This window comes from Hevea brasiliensis, chromosome 7, assembly GCF_030052815.1.
Source record: "Hevea brasiliensis isolate MT/VB/25A 57/8 chromosome 7, ASM3005281v1, whole genome shotgun sequence".
Taxonomy (NCBI): Eukaryota; Viridiplantae; Streptophyta; class Magnoliopsida; order Malpighiales; family Euphorbiaceae; genus Hevea; species Hevea brasiliensis.
Genome location: NC_079499.1, coordinates 75,191,906 through 75,204,636, shown reverse-complemented (window position 1 = coordinate 75,204,636; position 12,731 = coordinate 75,191,906).

The following is a 12,731-nucleotide window of genomic DNA, read 5'->3' as shown; positions in this document are numbered from 1 at the left end:
TGCAGTAGACAGACGGACAGTATAAAGCAGTCTAGGCTGCTAGTACATCCAGCGAGAGATTATCGGGTATAATGAGTATACCACATTTTGCATTTTGTACTGTAATGTATGACCACTGTATGTACATAGTGCTCTTAGTTTTGAGCAGTTGTAAATTCAAATTGTACATTGAAGTTGTAAAATAATTAAGAGTTATTTTGGCTTGTAAAAATTGTATTATATTTCTTGTATCTCAGTCTTTGAAAAATCACTGTGGATTTGAGTTGAGAAATATGTTGTGTTGAGAAATATGTTGGAGTTGAGATTTGGAAATATATTGAAGTGCTTTTTACAGGTTTTCTGAAGAACTGTTTTATCCAAAATACAGATGGCACTCTGCCAAAAATTTTTACAGAAATTCCAAATAATTCAAATGTGTTAGTTCTATCACTTCAGTTCAAAAAGTTTTTTAACACCTGTAAATAGTGCTCACCAATGTAAAAGAAGTAATAAAAGTTTTTAAAATCCCTTGTAGTGTATTTAATGGGTTATCAGTAGACGGAGTTGGTAATTCATTAGGTATACTACGGGATCATGTTATGCCTTACAGAGGGGTAGGGTGTGACAAACATATTCCATCTTGATCAACTCCTACCTCCATATATAACTAGTAGGAGCCAATACATGCCCATATACCCATACACAATACAAGTATGAAAGCAGTATCAAACTCAAACCACCTATATACAAGATAACTGTACTATCTCAGGTCTAAAGATTATATGCACTGATATGATTTATGACAATACATTGACAAGAGTAAACTCCATGTGCTTATCATAAGTGTCACTGGTTCGACCTACTTATCATGTATAAGTGCCTATCATGTTTGTCATATGGCATGAGACTCACCATTCCATCTTATTTATATCTCATATAAATAACTTCGGAACAAACATGAATACAATCTTTCTGGATAAGTCATGTCCTTATTGTGAAGTATCCTCGATTGTGAACCTATTTATGATACTTTGTACTATAAATACTGTCACTCACATTCTTAACAACTTAAAAATAGAATTTCTAGCAAAATATCAATGGACCTTTTCTATTACACATAAATATATTATGTAAACGGAAAAGTGGAAATGTATTTTATTAATGAAAGCATTTCCAAGATACATACTAAATGATATACTCTAGGGCATACTACTAACAAGGAAAAGAAATTTATGGCATCTGGCAGTACAATGGAAAGAGCTTGTATGAATATTGGGAGAGATTTAAGAAGCTGTGTGCAAGCTGTCCCTACCATCAAATAAGTGAGCAGCTTTTGATTCAGTATTTCTATAAGGGACTTCTACCAAAGGACTGTAGTATGATAGATGCTGCTAGCGGAGGAACTTTGGTTGACAAGACACCAGAAGAGGCAAAGAGGCTGATTGCTAACATGGCACCAAATTCTTAACAGTTTGCAATGAGAATGGATCACACACCTATGAAGGTTAATGAGGTAAGTACATCTAACCTTGAGAAACAAATTTCTAATTTAACTTCTTTGGTGAGGCAGTTGGCTGTAAGGAATATGCAACTTGTTAAGGCATGTGGAATTTGTTCGGGTTCTGGTCATGCTACTGATATGTTTCCTGCGTTACAAGAGGATGAATCAATGCAACATGCTAATGCAGTAGGACATTATGGACAGCCACAACGTAGGTATGATCCCTATTCGAATACTTATAATCCAGGGCGAGATCATCCTAATTTGAGTTATGGGAATCAATCAGTGCAAAATCGATACCATTAGCAGAGACCATAAGTGAATCAACCGCCTCCACCTCCACCTCCACCTCCACCTCCCTCAAATCAAGGTATGTCACTTGATGAAATTGTTAAGGCTTTGGCTAACAATACCCAACAGTTTCAACAGGAGACCATAAATAGCATTCCAAATATAGAGTGGCAGATTAGTCAGTTAGCTTCATCTGTGAGTAAGCTAGAAGCTCAAGGTTTTGGAAAGCTCCCATCACAAACAGTCATGAATCCCAGAGAAAATGCCAGTGCTCTAGTGTTGTGAAGTGGGAAAGAAGTTGAAAATCAGACACCATATGAATCAATGAAAAAGAAGAAGCAAGGAGAAAAAGAGTCTAAAATTGAGGTAAATACTGAACCTAAACTGAATAAGGTTAATAATTCTGTTCTTCCTCCATTCCCCTGCAGGTTGGCCAAGATGAAGAAAGAAGAACAAGAGAAAGAAATTTTGGAGACTTTCAAGAAGGTGGAGGTGAATATACCTTTACTTGATGCGATCAAACAAATTTCCAGGTATGCTAAATTCCTTAAGGAATTATGCACTACAAAGCACAAGTTGAGGAATAATGAGAAGATCAGTGTGGGGAAAATGTGTCAGCATTAATTTAGTGAAAATTACCCCTTAAGTATAAGGATCTAGGTTCTTTTCCTATTCCCTGTAGAATAGGTAATTCTAAATTTGAATATGCAATGGCAGATTTAGGAGCATCTATTAATGTTATGTGAAATTCAGTTTTTCAAACTTTAAATTTGGGTCCTTTGAAAGAAACCAGTGTTATTATTCAGTTAGCTGATCATTCTAATGCTTACCCATTGGGAGTAGTTGAGGATGTGTTGGTGCAGATTGGAGGATTGATTTTTCCTACAGATTTTTACATTCCATATATGGAGGATGATAGTGCTCTCTCATCAAATTCAACTTTCATTTTATTTGGAAGACCTTTCTTAAAAACTGGCAAAACAAAAATTGATGTTGATGAGGGTACCTTAACTATGGAGTTTAATGGAGAAACTGTCAAATTTAATATCTTTGATGTTATGAAGTATCCTACTGATGATCATTCTGTCTTTTCTATTAATGTTGTTGATACATTTGTGCAAGATGTTTTTGAGGATGAGTTAGAAAGAAAATCATAATTGCATGAATTAGAGGAAATTCGCCTTAAGGCTTATGTGAATTCTAGGATCTATAAAGAAAAGACAAAGGCATTCCATGAAAAACTAAGGAACCAGTTTGTGATTGGGCAAAAAGTTTTATTGTATAATTCCATATTGAAGCTGATGCTTGGTAAGTTGCATTCTCGTTGGATTGGACCCTTTGTTGTTACTAATGTGTTTCCTTATGGTGCAGTTGAAATTCAAAGTTTAGGAACTAATAAGGTGTTCATGGTCAACGGTCATAGACTTAAGCCATTTTATGAAGGGTTTGAGGAGCATTCAGTGGTTTAAGGAGCATTGCCATGTTGAGCTAACGACGATAAACAAAGGCGCTTTTTGGGAGGCAACCCATGGGTGGCTCGTTAGCCACAACAAGATTTTTTTTTTCATTCCCTTATTTTATTTTATTTTCTAGCATTTTTTTTTCTTTTCTTTTGCATTTGGGCTTTACATTGGGGACAATGTAAGTTTTAAATGTGGCGAAGGAGAAATTTGATGTTGCAATTTCTTCTTCATTATATAAACAATATATATATATATATATATATATATATATATATATATATATATATATAATAAAAAATATTATTAAAAAAATAAAAATAAAAATTAAATTTGTTCTCATAAGCTTGATTCATGATTATTTATTAACTCTCAGAGAGAAGTGCTTTATCCTTGAAATGACTTTTCTATTTTAGATTGAATTTTTGAGATTTTAGGCAAGGTAATAGTAACTTTAATGATGGATTTTCCCTTCTCTCCATACCATAGAGCAATTTTTTACTACATATATCATTTAGGCATGATTTAATGGTGAAATAATTAGTTATGTGTGCTTTAAACTAGTGTCATGCATATTTCAGAACTTTGTTTAATCTATCAGGGCACTTTATAATATGTAAATGCATAAATTGGGGAATATAAAGGTTGAACTTGAAAATTGCTCTACTATTTTAATTAAGCAAACTAACCAAGGGTCTTCATGAAACCCATGTCAATTCTCAGGCGAAAAGCTAGCTAGGATATGAGCAAGGTACTTTTCTGAAGGTGATGGTTGAAAAAAAAAAAGTGATAACTGTGACAAGAAAGAAGTACTAATTTCAATTAAAATAAAATAAAAAAGGGGCATTTCTATCTCCCCTAAGATTTGCAAAGAGCTATAATTGTTATGCCTTGATAAATTAGCCCAGTGTTTTGGTGTGTATTGACTTAAAATTTTATGGAACTTTAATTGTGTGAGCTTAATTGATTTCAAGCCTTTTGTTTTGTGTTGAAAAATTGTTGATATATTGGTATGGTGTTGATGGAATTTGTTGTGATGGTTATTACCTTACTTGCCTCTTCTTTCAAATTTTTAATCTTTTATTAGACAATGTTGTGATAGGGTGAAGTTAAGGAACTTCTAAGTGGAGTTGATTGAGAGTTTAAGTCATGCTTCAGGACAAGCATGGAATAAGTGTGGGGGAATTTGATAAGTGCATAATTTATTAATTTTACTCTCATCATATCTAGTGTTTTTAGTGTGTTTTTTATGTTTAAATCAGTTGGTTAAAATATATTTATCATTTAGGCATATTTTTAGATAGTTATAAAATAATTGTGCTAAATGGAGAAATTTTCAGCATTTGACCTTTGCTGTATTTTTCAGGTGTTTCTATTGTTGTGGGTCTCCAATTTGAGTGCTGTTTAATCCATTAAAAAGCTAAGATAGAGAACTTCAAATGATAAAGAGGGACCAAAGCCCAAATCAGTATCTAAGGTTAACAAAATGAGCTATGGATCTATTGCCAAAGTCCAGACTCAATGGGTCACGACCAGTTTTAGTATTTAATTTGTATCTAGAGTTTCAGTTGTCCAAATAAAGCAAGGCCAAGCTCAATTGAACCTTAAGAGCCACCTCTACAACTTCTATGAAGGGCTAGACTAGAGATGAGGCCATTTTAATTGTCAAAAATGGCAATGAAGTCGTCGTAATGGCTGGACCTTTTGACTGAACCAGTCTCAGTTTGTAGGCCATAACTTGGGCTGTAGAGCTCGGATTTGGGTCCATGAGTACCCGTTGGAAAGCTAAGAAATAGGGCTACAACTTTCCTGAAGAGGGCATAGGCAGTTTCGGAAAGAAAGTTGCTGAAAATCTGCCTTGATTCCAGAAACATGAATGCAGGCTGAAAATCTGCATCTTGAATTTCAAAACCTTTCCTAGTTTGGTTTGGTTCCTATCTTTGGGGTTAGGTTTTTGACTATAAATACGTCTTTGGGCAGCAACAAAGAGCATCCTATTCAGACCTTCATTCTCCATAGAAGACCTTTGTTCTCCATTTTCCTTTTCGATTTCTTCTTCTTTATTTTTCTTTAAGCTAGGAACATGAGTGGCTAAGTTTTTAATTCAGTTCAAGGGATTCAAGTTCTTATGTGTGATTTGTGAGATCAGGTTCTTAATTTAATTTAAGTCTTTTTGAATATCTATTGTTTTATGATTTAATTATTTTTGATCTATTGAATGATTTGCTAAAAAGGCCTATTAGTTAATTGTTTGATTTGATCAATGGCTAGTTCATCATCATAATCTGTAATTGTTGTGTAAGATTGAACATGAGTAGCAATTAGGTTTTATTGATTATGATCCAAGTTTTCAATAATAACCTAAGGAAATAATAGGGTGGATTAAATGATTTATACTTCATAAATTATTGTTCAACTTAACTCCTTCCTTTTCTTAAAGAAGTTATTAATTTGATGAGGATTGCTTAATACCAACTCAGTTAATAATTAGAGTCAATAAGAGTGTCGGGCTCGAATTGATGAGTATGGGGAAGTCAAGGGTTTACCTCGTTGTTTCGTAAATCTACGTTAAGTATTCAATAAGAGATAATTGCATTTGTTTTGTCCATGATCAAATCAATGCATTGGAATGAGAATTACCTTAGACTGAAGTTTGTTTAATTCGAGAGTTTCATATTTAATTTTAGTTCTTAATTTCTGATTTTTTATTTCCTATTTAGATTGTGAATTACCCCCCTCCTCCAACCTTTGTTTCTTTTTTCCATTACACAAGTGCACGAAATTTAATAATTCAATCTCTAGGGTTCAACCTGGATTTACCACTTACTACAAAAAATATTTCATAATTGGTGATTTCAGTTAATTTAATTTCTGGTGGATTCAACACCCATCAACAATTCTCACAAGTTGGCATTTATTGCTATGACACCCCTTACCCGTCCAGAGTGTAGCCGAGCAGGATATGCCACTCAGTGTGCCAGAGCACCAATTCATGTTTTTATTACAATTTATCTCTTTTAATTCATTTATTTACAATTTTTGATAAATCTGAATTTTTTCAAAATTTTTATAGAAAATCTAGCAGAGTGCTGGCTATAAATTGGAAAAACAGTTCTTCTGAACCTGTTTTAAAACACTTCCAATATAATTTCCAAATCCAAACTCCATTATACACATTTCAAATCAATCTTAATATCTCAATCTCAAATCACAACATTATTTTTAGAATTTTTTTCTTTTCACTTAATTACTAGAAGCACATTCATAAATATTTCTCAACATAATATACAGAAAATTTCATATATTTACATCATCAAATAATTTCAAGAGTTTACAGTTACAATCCCAAAACTAATACAAAATACAAAATATAAAATACAAAATGCTACCCAAAATCCTAATGTCGTACCATATGCACTGCAGAGGTGAGGTGACTCTGAATTCCGGATGCTGCTCTGAAGGCTCACCCTGTCTGATGTCTGTTGGGCTTCCCAGCTAGGTCTCCAGTACCTGCACGTGGCAAAGGCGACGCGCTAAGCAATTATGCTTAGTGGTGACAATATAAAATAAAATAAAATAAAATAAAATAAAATAAAATAAAGATAAGCAGGCAGAATGTATGTTTACATTTTTTGCTAGACTTTATTTCTGATATTATTTGCAGTATTATTCGATTTAAATTTGGTAAGATTTATTAACATTGCTCGAGTAACCCATACTAGTTAACTGGACTAGATAAACGGGTTAACTGGCACTAGGTACTAAGTACCTTGGACTATCACACCATCGGTCACATTGTATCTCCCAGTGTGCAACAGAACAGCTAATAAGCTGTAATAATTATCAGGGTTAAAACCCAAGTATATCAACACAAATAACATAGCCAAAGGCTATTATGTCACAGAATGGCATGGGAAGCCATGAAACAAAGAATGGCATGAAGCCATATACAGTACTGCTAACAGAATCCTATTGGCATGCCAACCTATCCAAACCAATCTTGCTAGGTATACTAGGACATTTTACACTTTTAAGTTTCACAATTTTTGAAATTTAAGTTTTAGTGTTACTATTCCATTCATTGGTCAACAAAAATGTTGACTTTTGCATAGGCGATAGGTACATTGGTTCTAATACTCCCAACATACCACATTTTGCATTCTAAATTTGTTAGTATTGATTGCCAATGAATTTCTAAGCTTAATGTAAATTGGACAAAATTTTCAGTTTTCAAGCTTTGGATTTATTGTTCCATTAGTCATCTTTACAGTAGCATTTTGGCAAAATGATCAACATGAAAGTTGTTCCTTATTTTGTCTAGTTATGTTTCCTTTTTTGAATCACTCCATTTGGAGTTTTGTAACTCAAGTTATGGCTGAAAAACCACAATTGGCCAGATTAAAAATTTGTCCAGAATTTCTTAACTGACCAAATCTACAGTACTTGGAACAGTGACTGCAACTCACTTTTTGAATATGTTCTGTTCATAATTTGGGTTAGACTTCTTCATTAAGGGCAGCCATAATAGCATGTTAGCTCCATAAAATTCATCACAAGCATACCCCAACCAAGGCTGCCGAAATTTAGGGATGGCATACAAATGGTATTCAACAATTTTTCTTTGTAATTTAAAGTCCTTAAACATAGATTTAAAGTTAAAACCAAGGTTAGGTCACTAACCTCTAATGGAGTCACCCTTCAAGTTTATAAGAACTCTTCCACTTTACTTCTTTTTGTTCCCAAAAGCTTCACTAGGATGTAAGAACAAATTTTTATGTTGCTAGGTTAGGGTTCTGTTGAGAAAAGACTTAGGAATTCAAGCTTTGTAAGCATGAAAATGGAGGAGGAAAAAGAGGAGCATGGAACATCTTCTTGGGGAAGAAGAGTGGCTGCAGAAAATTTTCTAGAATTGTCTTTTCTCTGCCCATTTTATTTATTATAAATGTCTCCCTTTAATTTGATTGGCCATCCCTTTTTAATTACCTCATGCTTACATAAGCATGAGGTAATAAATCCCATTTTCTTTTCTTTTCTTGTTTACTTAATTTCAATTAAATTTTTAACAATATTTATTCATATTTTATGTCATAAATTATTTATGTAACCGGACAAGTTGGCCAGAAATCATCTCTAAAGACGAAATGACCAAAATGCCCTTCGTTTGGCTTAACGAGCCAAAATTGACTGTAGCAATAGAAAAATTTTTCTAAGCATTTTCTTGGTATTCTAATGCCATAAGAACCTCAATAACCCTTCTCTGGAGTCCCAATAATTATTTTATAATTTTTCCTCTGGGTCTAGGATTGCTAACGGCCTTCACCGTCACTTCCCCTTCGGGTTACTCATCCCTCGGGTTTCGACTCGTTTAACCTTATTGTATTTGGTTTCTAAAATTTTTCCTTGATTTCTATGAGCATTATTTAGTTTCATTATAACTCCTCACTCTAGTCTATTTATAATTTCAAACATTCTAGCTGCCCGGACTGACATTGGTCATCGAAACAGTAAACTGTACGAATTAGCTAAAGTGAGGATGTTACAACTCTTCCCCTCTAAAAAAAATTTCGTCCTCGAAATTTACCTGATGCAAACAGTTGAGGGAACTGTTGCCTCATTGTCTCTTCACTTTCCCAAGTTGCTTCTTCAGTGTTGTGGTGCCTCCAAAGCACTTTCACCAGTGGAATTTGTTTATTTCTCAGTTCCTTCACTTCCCGAGCTAGGATCTGTATAGGTTCTTCTGTATATGTCAAGTCCGGCTGGATTTCAATCTCTTCCATGGAAATGACATGGGAAGGGTCTGAGCGATATCTTCTCAGCATAGAAACATGGAATACATTGTGAATTTTATCCAGTTTTGGTGGTAAGCTAGCCGATAGGCCACTGGTCCCACGCGTTCAATGACTTCATATGGGCCAATGAACCTAGGGCTTCACTTACCCTTTCTTCCAAACCTCAGTACTTTCTTTCACAGTGAGACTTTGAGAAACACTTTATCGCCAACTGCATACTCTATCTCTTTTCTCTTCAAGTTGGCATATGATTTCTTTCTATCTGAGGCAACCTTTAGGTTAGCTTTGATTATCTTCACTTTTTTCTTAGTCTGTTTCACCAGGTCTGGTCCTACCAGCTTATCTTTGCCCAATTCAGTCCAACACACTGGGGTTCTACATTTCCTCCCATACAGTGCTTCATACGTAGCCATTTGAATGCTAGCTTAGTAGCTATTGTTATATGCGAATTTTGCCAGTGCGAGATATCTATCCCAACTCCCCTCAAACTCAATGACACAACTCCTCAGCATATCCTCCAGGGTTTATCACATAATTCACATTGTTACTATCATTTCAATTTATTAATTGTGAAAATTCAATTAGTTTCTAGGTTTACCTGGATTAGTCATTCTGAATGTCCATCTGTCTGGGGATGAAAAGCCGTGCTAAAGCGGAGTTGTGTGCCCAAGGCTTCTTCTAACTTTTTCTAGAATCTCGATGTAAACCTTGGGCCTCGGTCAGATATGATGGAAAGTGGGATTCCATGCAGTCTAATTATCTCACTGATATACAATTCTGCTAGCTTCTCCAGTGAGTAATCAGTCATAATTGGTAGAAAATATGCTGACTTCATTAATCTATCCACTATCACCCATATTGCATCATGCTTCTTCTGGGTGAGAGGTAGACCACTAACAAAATCCATAGTGACCCGGTCCCATTTCCATTCAGGTATGCTTATAAGCTGTAGCAATCCTGATGGAACTTGATGTTCTGCTTTAACTTGCTGACATGTCAAACACTTAGTCACATAGTCAGCTATATCCCTCTTCATACCAGGCCACCAATAATGAGGCTTCAAATCATTATACATTTTCGTGCTTCTCGGGTGCATAGCATAAATACTACTATGTGCTTCTTTCAGAATACTAGTCTTTAATTCCCCATCATCTGGTACACACACTCTTCCTCTATAGTATAAACACCCATCTGCTTTCACCTCATATTCAGTTTCCTTTCCCTCTGAAATTTTACCCATAATGGCCATTAATTTTTCATCTGCCCTCTGCCCATCTTGTATCTGCTATAGCAGGGTTGGCCTCACTTGTAACTCAGCCAAAATAGATCCATCTTAAGCTAAGGACAGACAGGCATTTAGTGATCTTAAAGCTGTGATGGACTTCCTGCTCAAAGCATCAGCAACTACATTTGCCTTCCCAGGATGATAATCTATCACACAATCATAGTCCTTTAGGAACTCAATCCATCGCCTCTGTCTAAGAATGAGCTCCTTCTGGGTTGGCAAATATTTTTGACTTTTGTGGTCTGTATAGATGTAGCATTTTTCACCATATAAGTAATGCCTCCATATCTTCAGTGCAAAGATAATCGCTACTAACTCCAAGTCATGAGTAGGGTAGTTCTGTTCTTGTGGCCTTAACTGCCTGGAAGCATAGGCGACCACTTTCCCCTCTTGCATCAACACACACCCTAGCCTATTATGTGAGGCATCACTGTAGACCACAAAGTCTTTTCCCGACACTGGCTGTGTTAACACTGGTGCTTCAATCAACATAGCCTTTAGCCTCTCAAAACTAGCTTAGCAATTGTCGTTCCAGCCAAATTTCACATTCCTGTGCAATAACTTGGTCATTGGAGCAGCTACAAGAGAGAACCCCTTCACAAATCTTCTGTAATAACCAGCTAGCCCTAAGAAACTTCTGACCTTAGTTGTATTTTTGGGAGGCTTCCATTCCATCACTGCTTCTATCTTTTTGGGATCCACTCTAATCCCCTCAGCTGATACTATGTGTCTAAGAAAGGAGATTTCACTCATCTAGAAGTCACACTTGGACAACTTAGCATATAGCTTCTTTTCTCGCAGGGTTTGTAGAACAATCCTCAAATGTTCATCATGTTCTTCCCTGGTCTTGGAATACACCAGAATATCATCAATAAAGACCACTACAAACTGATCTTGATACGGATGGAAGATACGGTTCATAAGGTCCATAAATGCTGCTAGTGTATTTGTTAACCCAAACGGCATTACTAAAAATTCATAGTGCCCATACCGGGTTCTGAATGCAGTTTTTGACACATCTGCATCCTTTACCCTCAATTGATGATACCCTGATCTGAGATCAATTTTTGAAAATACACTGGCTCCCTTCAACTGATCAAACAGATCGTCAATTCTGGGCAATGAATATTTATTCTTCACAGTTACTTTGTTCAACTACTGGTAATTAATACACAATCTCAAAGTTCCATCCTTCTTCTTCACAAACAGCACCGGAACTCCCCATGGTGACACACTGGGGCGTATGAACCCCTTATTGAGTAACTCCCGCAATTGACTTTTCAACTCCTTCAATTCAGTGGGTGTCATCCTATAAAGAGCAATTGAAATTGGTGTTGTACTCGGCATTACCTCAATAACAAACTCGACTTCCCTTTCTAGTGGTAAACTAGGCAACTCTTCAGGAAATACATCTGGGAAGTCTTACTGTGGGTATATTACACAAGTTTGGCTTAGCCTGCCTAGTATCAACCACGTGTGCCAGGTAAGCTTCACAGCCTTTTCTCATCATTCTTTTTGCAACTGTGGCTGAGATAACATTAGACAGGAAATCTGTCCTTTCACCCACAACAATGATCTCATTATCCTTAGAAGTTTTCAGAGAAATCCTCTTCAATTTGCAATCAACTATTGCCTGATGACATGACAACCAGTCCATTCTCAAAATCATGTCAAACTCGTGGAAGGGCAATTCAATTAGGTCTACAGAGAATTCATACCCCTGAATCCTTAACGGGTAACCTTTCTACACCTTATTCACTGCCACACTGTGGCCTAGTGGATTTGTGACCAGAATGTCTTGATCACTCTCCTCTACTAGAACTCCCCTCTCTACGGGTAGTTTGATGCAAATATAGGAACGAGTGGATCCTAGATCCACCAATGCATGCACAGAAGTGTTGTAGAGGGAAAACGTACCCCTGATGACATCCGGGACAACTTGCTCCTCCTGAGCTCTGATGGCATAGGCCCTGGCTGGTATTCTAGTCTCTGGCCTCTCAGCTGACTCGGATGCAGGCCTTAGTGATGGACCAGCTGCCTCAGATTTACCGAGCTTCCTACCCCTTTGTGGTGTAGGAGCAGGTCTGTTAGCTTGTGTTGGAGCAACTGTAGTTGTCCTCTTTGGACAATTCTTGATATGATGTTCTGTCAGATTAAAAATTTGTCCAAAATTTCTTAACTGACCAAATCTACAATACTTGGAACAGTGACTGCAACTCACTTTTTGAATATGTTCTGTTCATAATTTGGGTTAGGCTTATTCATTAAGGGCAGCCATAATAGCATGTTAGCTCCATAAAATTCATCACAAGCATACCCCAACCAAGGCTGCCGAAATTAAACGATGGCATACAAATGGTATTCAACAATTTTTCTTTGTAATTTACACTCATTCAAAGTCCTTAAACATAGATTTAAAGTTAAAG